Consider the following 8676-nt stretch of genomic DNA (forward strand, 5'->3'; position numbering starts at 1 on the left):
CGTTAGCCATACAACTCATTGAGTATGGTATGTTGGCATGTACAGCATTGTTCATGAGCATCGTTCCATTGGTTTCTATTGTGTGGTTACTTAGCATGTACAGAATATGGTAAACGTTGAGCTTGGCATTTCAGCCATTGTTTTACTGTACTGTTCAAATGGCTACCTGTATTGCTATGATAAATGACTGTTTTACTATTACGTACTACCTCTAGCCAATAAAAATAAAAAAACAAACATACACAATTTAACATACATTTGCAAAGTCATAGAATATCAGACTAATGCAATAAAATTATTGTTTTATAGGGCTTAGCATAAAATTACTTGTTTCTCCTATTTTGAATTATTGTTTATCTAACATATGTTTTTAAAAGTCCATCATGTGTCTTGTACTTGATTACTGGTGGCACACTAAAAGGGATGAAGGCAAACTTTACGTCCGATCTTTGCCTAATTTTTTTTAAATGTTTTACTTTTAGTGTTTGTCTTAGAAGTCTTACGGGATACGTCATCGCTTATATAAATACTGTTATTGTTTAGTGGATTGCCCTTCAATGTTTTCGCTGCTTGGCTTTGAACAAATTTGCCTGCCCACGTAGCTCAACAGTTAATTGGTCTTTGTCTCCTCGATGATGAGCGCCTTATTGGGATTCTGTGGAATCGTTCCACTTCTATGTCATCCTCATTCTCTAATTTCATATGCGAAGTGAATACAAATTCTACAAATTCCTTGCACGATAAATTGCCTCCCTTCTCGTAATCTTCTGGTACATTTTGAATGATTATATTATTCCTCCTCGATCTATTTTCGAGATCGTTTTCTATCTTTTCTAGATAGGTAATAGTATCTAAAGTTTCATTAACTGACTTAAATTTGTTCGTATTGTCCTCCACTGATTTTTCCATGAATTCTAGCGATTGCGTTATCTTTGTGATGACTCCGGTGTTTTTTTTTTTTACGTTTTCCTCAATTTTGGTCATCTTACCCTTCTAGCTTATTGACTCGTTTAACCATCGACTCCAGTTTGTTGAGTATTAGGTCAAGTTTTGAAGAGAGTTATCGCATTTGACGGCTGATATTCTGGTTCAGTTCAGCCGCACTCATAATGTTTCCGCTCCGAATCTGACCCTTGGCTGCCTTGGCCAGGGGTGGACCTCAGATGATAGGTTATTTTTTCCTTTTTAGCTATCGATTTTTCCATATTCAATAGAGAGTTTTACTTTCAGTGTAAAAATTATGTAAATACGGCACTGATTTTGTTTTTGAAAGGAGCGCTAAAAAATGTGATGATTTGTGAGTAAATTTCAGGAGCTACAAGTATACACGTCTTTACTGCATCGTAGCTTAGCGCCCTCTCAACTACTATTAAAAAAAACTTTTTAATAATGTACAAAAAATGAAATGAATACCATCCCATTAATTACCGGTATGTACGGAGAGAGCTTGAGTGGAAATCGAGGGTTACTTTTGCCAACAAGACGAATTGCGAAACAAATAAAAACGCAGCGCGTACAATTTCCTACAAAATGAAAAGACAGAATATATTATATATAACTATAACTAGCAGTAACACGTGCGCCGCACGGTCTTTAAACAGCTTTGCATGGGCAAGTATAATAACAGCGCACTTTGATAAAGGTACTTTGACAAATTATTAAAATAAAAACAAATTGTATCAAGAATAACATTCGGAACTACTGTATTTAAAGCCATTGGTTTGTAATACGCTATTCCTTCACTTCAATATATGTAGGCTAAAAATTAAAGCAATGGTACAGTGGATATGGAACTTTGAGTTTACTTTTGACTGGAAAATAAAAGACGCTTAAGAAAAATTGTGCTGTGTAAATTATTTTGGGTGTTTTTCGTGGTGTATTAATTATTTGATACGTAGAGATAAAAAAAGTGGATAAAAATTGAATGAAAAAAATACATTGCTGTGGAAACACGAATTAAGTTTATTTATTTATATTTTATTTTTATTTCACTGGTTTTCATATTTTGCAATTTTTTTGTAAGGGAGATTTGTTACGTACTTGCTACTTTTGTAATTAAAGTGTGGTCTACCAGAAACCAGTGCTCCGCACGGTTTGCCTACCTTAATAATTATTCGCATGGCATGATTATTAATTATAATAAAAGCGTACTTTTCCCGGCCACAATATTTCTTTTTGTACATAAGTTGGGGGACCCCTCACAAAATAAACATGGATATTCATTAATAATGTCCATAAGCTACGTCAGAAATGAGCTAACAATTCGCTAATACAAAGGTTTTCTGTCGAGCCGTCTGTGTAGTCGAGTGGATTAGGCTATGGACTTTACATGTCGATGTAGGCCTATGGGGTTCTTTTTACTTTATAGTGAGAGAGTGATTATTTAGAGGGTTAGGTTTAGTTATATTTAGGAACTTAAGTAGTTCGGCTATCTTTCACATAAGGGGCCCTAACTTTGTACGAAATAAAAATTTGCTTGCCGACCCCTGACAAATTGTTTTTTTTTCAAACTAACAAATTGTCAACAATTCAATTCGGAACTACTTAAGATTTTTTTTATACACGGAGTATACTACTATTACTTTGAAATATCTGTAAGCTACAAAATGAAAGCAATACTGGATTTGGGGTGGGCCTCAGAAAATGACAACGTGCATGAGCGGGACAGACTTCTCAGTCGGCAGAGATTAAAACTTTTTAATGATAAAAGATGAATTGGTAAGTTATCGAATTAAGATGTGAAGTATTGGAATAATTAACAGTGATGCGCTCGGACACAAACATTTTGGATGTATTTTTGTTGATATTTAATATTTAGCGGATTGTATTCCTTTTATTTGTGTGTGTTATTTTATTTACATTTTTGAAACAATGACACAAAACTATACATTTGTTTTGTGGAAACACAACACCTAGGCTATTGGATTCGTTTTATTTGTGTGTTTTTTTTGTTTGTTCATTTACATTTTTTTCATGTGATTTTTTTTTCTATTTTGTTGTGTGCATTTGTTCGTATCTTTATTGCTAGTTTTATAATTACATTGTGGTTTAGTTTTGATTTTTAGCTATAAACGGTGATACTTAATTAGTACACATGTCGCGGATTGAACTCGAACCTACTAAGCATTGATATCAATGGTCACGGTGATTTCCTCACTGAGCCAAACCGTGATTTACAAAATACATTCTGTTCCAAGGATAATTCATTAAAAATTCAACGGCGCGGTCATTCGATATCGGTTGACTAAAGATTGTTTATTTAACGGCCCGGAATGGTATTTGTAGATCCGGCCATGGCGGTACACAACATAGGAGGTTGCGTAGTTTATACAGTGACGTAACATGGTCGCTGAGACGTCAAATTACTGCTATTTTTTGCCTTTTTTTAGTGTTTATCCTTAAAATTCAGGAAAGTGACATAGCCTATCGTGTGTGGCCCCTTAATAAACATAAGTGTGTGCCAAATGTGATTACGTACCTTTCAGTGGCTTTGGAGGAGATTAAAAAAAATGTAGTAGCATTATTAATAAATAAGATATAGATATTTCCAAAGGCTCGGACAGGTAAAAAGGGCCTTAAAAAAACTGAATTGCTATAGGTTAGACCACATTTCCATAACTTTTCAAAACTCATCGAACCCTCTGCTAGTAGACCTAATTAATAGGAGCGTTTCGCCAAATCATTAGAAAAAAAAAACGTTCCAGTATTCTTGCAATATCGTCACAGCTTCAGTTACAAATGGTGATACAAAGTGTCAATCATTTGACCAATGAACAGCCCACTGGTATGATAGTCTTTGAATCCGTCCGTAAAACACATTAATCACTCACATCAGTCATTCCGCTAATGGTTGCGTCTAATGATGCATTCTATTCTAGTCAGTTACAATTAGAAATTTGATCCCTTGACCTATATTATTCAATATCTCTGCCATATTCTGTAACCGGCTGTCTGTCCCGTCGTACATCTCACCGCACGCAGTTTAGTATGTCTTCCCGAAAAGGGCATCAATATTATGTGTAGGCCTATTGGTCATTTGCCTAATAATTAAATACGAAATATTATAATATAATATAATATTATTTACATCTGACCACAGAGCCTTGATAGCCTATATCACCAAACAATATTATAGGACTAAAAGTACAACAAAAAAACTTTAACGATTATATTTTCACAGCAATGATTTATTTCAATCAAATATTAATAAATGTTCACAACAAAGTAAAGCTTGTGGTTCCCACAAGAGACCCAATGCAAGGAGGATAGGCCTATAGGTAGAAGCAAAGCAAGTGAGTTGACCAATCACACAAGCGACAGTAGAGTTCGAATAACCCATCGCTTGTAGGCTAATATTGGTTACATTGTTAACTTTTAATACTGATTTTATGTAAATGCAATACTTTCAGCTTCTGCTACTTTTTGTATATGTGTTTTTTATACCGAAAAAAAAAGTACATAGGCTGGATGCAAGTGAGTTGACCAATCACAAAATCCATCACTTGTGATTGGTCACTAACGTTGCGCTCTGTGCATTGCGTCTCTGTAGTGGAACCAAGCATAATGTACCAAGCATGCAGTAATACTTGTTTTCACAGAATCTTCACCAGACTATACATTGATACGGTTATACCAATTAATCACAACATAATAAAGCAAACAAAGTTATAGATCAGGGTTGATGAAATATGTCATTATACCGGTACGCATTTAATTTGTCCATTATAATGTTGTTGTTGTGGACAGTAAAACACCAATATTTATTTACTTTTATTCAAAAACTTTTCAACAGGAACAATGTTCCCACTTACAGGTGATGTTATATAAAAAATAAAATATAAAATATATATGTATATACTCAAAAGCACATTACTCCCATGACGGTATAATTATAATGGACAGGTTCACCAACCCTATGGAAATTACATTATTACATTAAATCAAAAACTCTTGTATGCTATAACTGCAACAATAAAATTACATCAATATTGTTTAAAAGGCCAAATAAAATAAGCATTTAAGTTTTTTTATTTATTTTTTTCTAAGGAAATAATTAGATGAGAATAAAGGCGGCTTCTCTCATATAGTGGACCGACCACAGTGTACACGGCAAGTAGGTAGCCTATACTACCGTAATGTTTGTCTATTCGTCAGTATTGGTCATATCCGATATATTTTGGTACCAAAAACGTTAAACGAACGATAGAGGTCATGGGTCAATTATCACTAAATTACTGAATTTCCACTATAATAATATATATCTCGTCAGCCAAACAAATCTTGAAGCAGATTCATGTTTATGTTCATGTTAACCCATTCGTTATATGCATACAGTATTATCAACTAAGGTATTAACATTAACACTTATTTAGAGATATACATTATAGATGATAAGCACATAATCAGCGGCGCTTCACAAACTGTAATAATATTATTTGAAATAAAAAGGTTTTAATTGATTTTTAAATTGTTAATTTATATAGATTATAGTAATCCACATTGTTAATGTTACTTGGCAAATTGCAACGGAAAACGAGCGGTCAGCAAATATTTTCGCATAACATCCGTTGCACTGCCAAACCGACCCTCTAGAAAAAGAAGCCTAAACTATCTTAAAAATAAGACAGATAATCCCAGGAGGCTTTAAATCGATGGTGGGCCTCTTCTCGAGATTACATTTTTAAAATAAAGAGTGGCTTCTTTTTGATTTGTTATTTTTTGGAGGTGGGCTTCAATCTTTACGAGGTCGGCTAGCCCACATCAGCTCTTGAAATTCGTTTTTCTTTAAAAAAGAATTTCATCAGTGGGGATCGAGATACAAACAAATAGTATTTGTTTTATATGACCTATGAAATATTCATAATAATAACTTTATCTTCATTTTAATGAAAAGCGATTATTAATTATAATAATATAGTACGGTATACTTTATCTATCAAATCTTACTTATAACTAATACAACATAACAACACTAATACAATTTACCAAACAACATCCATGTATAGGTATAATGAAATAAGCCAACATCAATTGAAATATAACAACATCGTATCTACCAAATGTTACATAAAACTAATACAATCCACCAAACTACATCCATAAATGTATAGGTTATATTAATGAAATAAGCCAACATCAATTGAAATAAATACTACATTTCATCTACTAAATCTTACATAACACTAATACAATCCACCAAACTACATCCATAAATGTATAGGTATATTAATGAAATAAGCCAACATCAATTCTTACATAAAACTAATACAATCCACCAAACTACATCGATAAATGTATAGGTTATATTAATAAAATAAGCCAACATCAATTGAAATAAATACTACATTTTATCTACCAAATCTTACATAAAACTAATCCACCGAAGTACTGTAAATCGATAAATGTAAATGTTTAATATTAATGAAAAAGCCAACATTATATACACTGAAATAAAACAACAACTTATCTACCAAATCCACCAAACTACAATGTAAATCAATAAGTTTAACCGTAAAACTTTAAAAAGAAGCTCATGGGCTTCTTCTTTATTAGGGCTCTTGGCTGGGCTTCTTTTCAAGATTACTTTTACAAATGAGAGGGACTTCGAAATGAATTAGCATGCTGTAAATGTTGTCAATTGCTACTACTGTACAACAATACGGATGTTTTTACATTTTAAATATTTGCAGACAAGAAGAAGATACAATGAAAGTGTAAGTGTCAATCCTATCTTTATTGTGTGTTGTGCCTGTGTTTGTATAATTATACTTAACTAACCGTCACACTTCAGTGATTCTATTGTGATGGGTATCAACACAAGCACAGCACAACCATATGGTTTATGCAAATTAGACCTATTTATTATGTATACTTGTGCAGTGTTCTTTTGTAATATATGTAGCTTGTTGAGTCGATACAATTACAGCTTAGCCTGAAGTGGACTGAGGTTTAGAGGCTTAAAGAAGGCTAGAGTTAGAGTGAGGGCTGGATTAAAGGGTTTATTAGAAGCATGAAGATGCTGAATGACCTACAGTAGTAGTATAAGTCTTATGTAGCCCACAGCTCAGCTAGAAAAAGCACGTGTTTGTATTATACTCACTTTATAGGCATATCATTATATCGTTGTAATTATGGTATAACCAATGGTTATGTATTTCTCAAAATAAAGTTTGTTATTTATTTGTAGTAAATCGGATCGATGTATGGATTTCCGGATAGAAACAGAAAGATGGAATTAAAGTCTGCAGTATTGAATATTGTTTTGTGCAGAATTACATGAAGTACGGTAGCATTTGGAAAAACAAATCATTGTACAATAAATATATGAGGCTTGATTGTTGTGATAATGAAGTGTTGTAAGGTCATTAATGCAAAATCGAAAATGCAATAACAAAAACATTTAGAAAACAATAAACTGTAAAAATGATTGATATAAACACGATTAAATTATTAGTCTTCGTCTGGAAATTTCAGAGGAAACCTTGTTTTTAAGTTTTACGAGTTGTACACAAAGCGTCATCAACAAACAGTTTATTTCCGCAACACTTACTATGGAAAGCAGAGCATATGTCTGCCACTTCCGCTAACCAGAAGCCGATGGCCAGGATGAAAGTATCCGTGGCCATCTTGATTGTAACGTTGTTAACGGAATATGCTTTATCGCATTCTCAGTTCAGAAATCAGGAGCCATCGTCTGCAGAAGGAAAAAAAACGTAAAAACAATTATTAAAAATGGAAAGAAAATTAGTTGTTGTTTCCGATAATCATAATGCGTTTCTTTTCAAACGGGGTAGTGGGATATTCCTGAGGAAATTATCGGCCTCGTTTGGGATTTTTACAATTGCCTATATGTTCACATGCAAACTAGGTAGGCCTAAGTGCCAAGCCGGTTCACACTGAGCATTTACACGTCACGCGAAAAGATTCGCCCGAAGCTAGACAAAGTTCTATCGATTTCGTGCGTTGCAAATTCACCGCTTTAACTGAAAATCCACTGACGTTCAACACAGGCATGGGAACGGTGAGAGGGAGGGCAATTGACCTCCCAAAACTTAAATCATGGGATGGCAAATAAAAATAGCATTTTAAAGAGATTTCTATTCAACAACATATTCTTATAACTCCTTTCGCTCAGCAATACAAACATGATAATATAATAATAACAGCCAGACCGAGACAATGCACTTGTCGCGAGAAAGGGATTTCTGTAAAATGCTTCTGAATTTGTAAAACTTAATGGAATTGGTATGAATGTCCTTTTGCCGGTCACATTATTGTAACTGCTTAAAAAATATAAAAACTGAAAAAAAAACAAACATTGTTTGTCTATAATATACAGAGAATATATAGAGAGAGATGTAAAGTGTACAGCAGAATGAAATAAAAGACCAAAAAAAGGAAGAATAAAATATTACTTAGTTAGGTGGATTGTCAGTGTTAAGGTAAGATAACACAGTGCTGTGTATTCATATACTACTGTACATTACCGTAAAATCTTCAGTGCTTCTTGTCGAATCCATCGGACACATCAACTCTCGGAATTTTCCCTTTAATATTTCTTTACATGCTGCAAGGGTAACTCTCGGCTCGCAGACTTCAATTTTATAAACAAGGCAGCAAATGCGGCGATGATCCGAATGCCTATTTTTGGTGATGTATAAATAAAAACATGATAGT

The sequence above is a fragment of the Antedon mediterranea genome, chromosome 9, assembly GCF_964355755.1.
Source record: "Antedon mediterranea chromosome 9, ecAntMedi1.1, whole genome shotgun sequence".
In the NCBI taxonomy this organism is placed as follows: Eukaryota; Metazoa; Echinodermata; class Crinoidea; order Comatulida; family Antedonidae; genus Antedon; species Antedon mediterranea.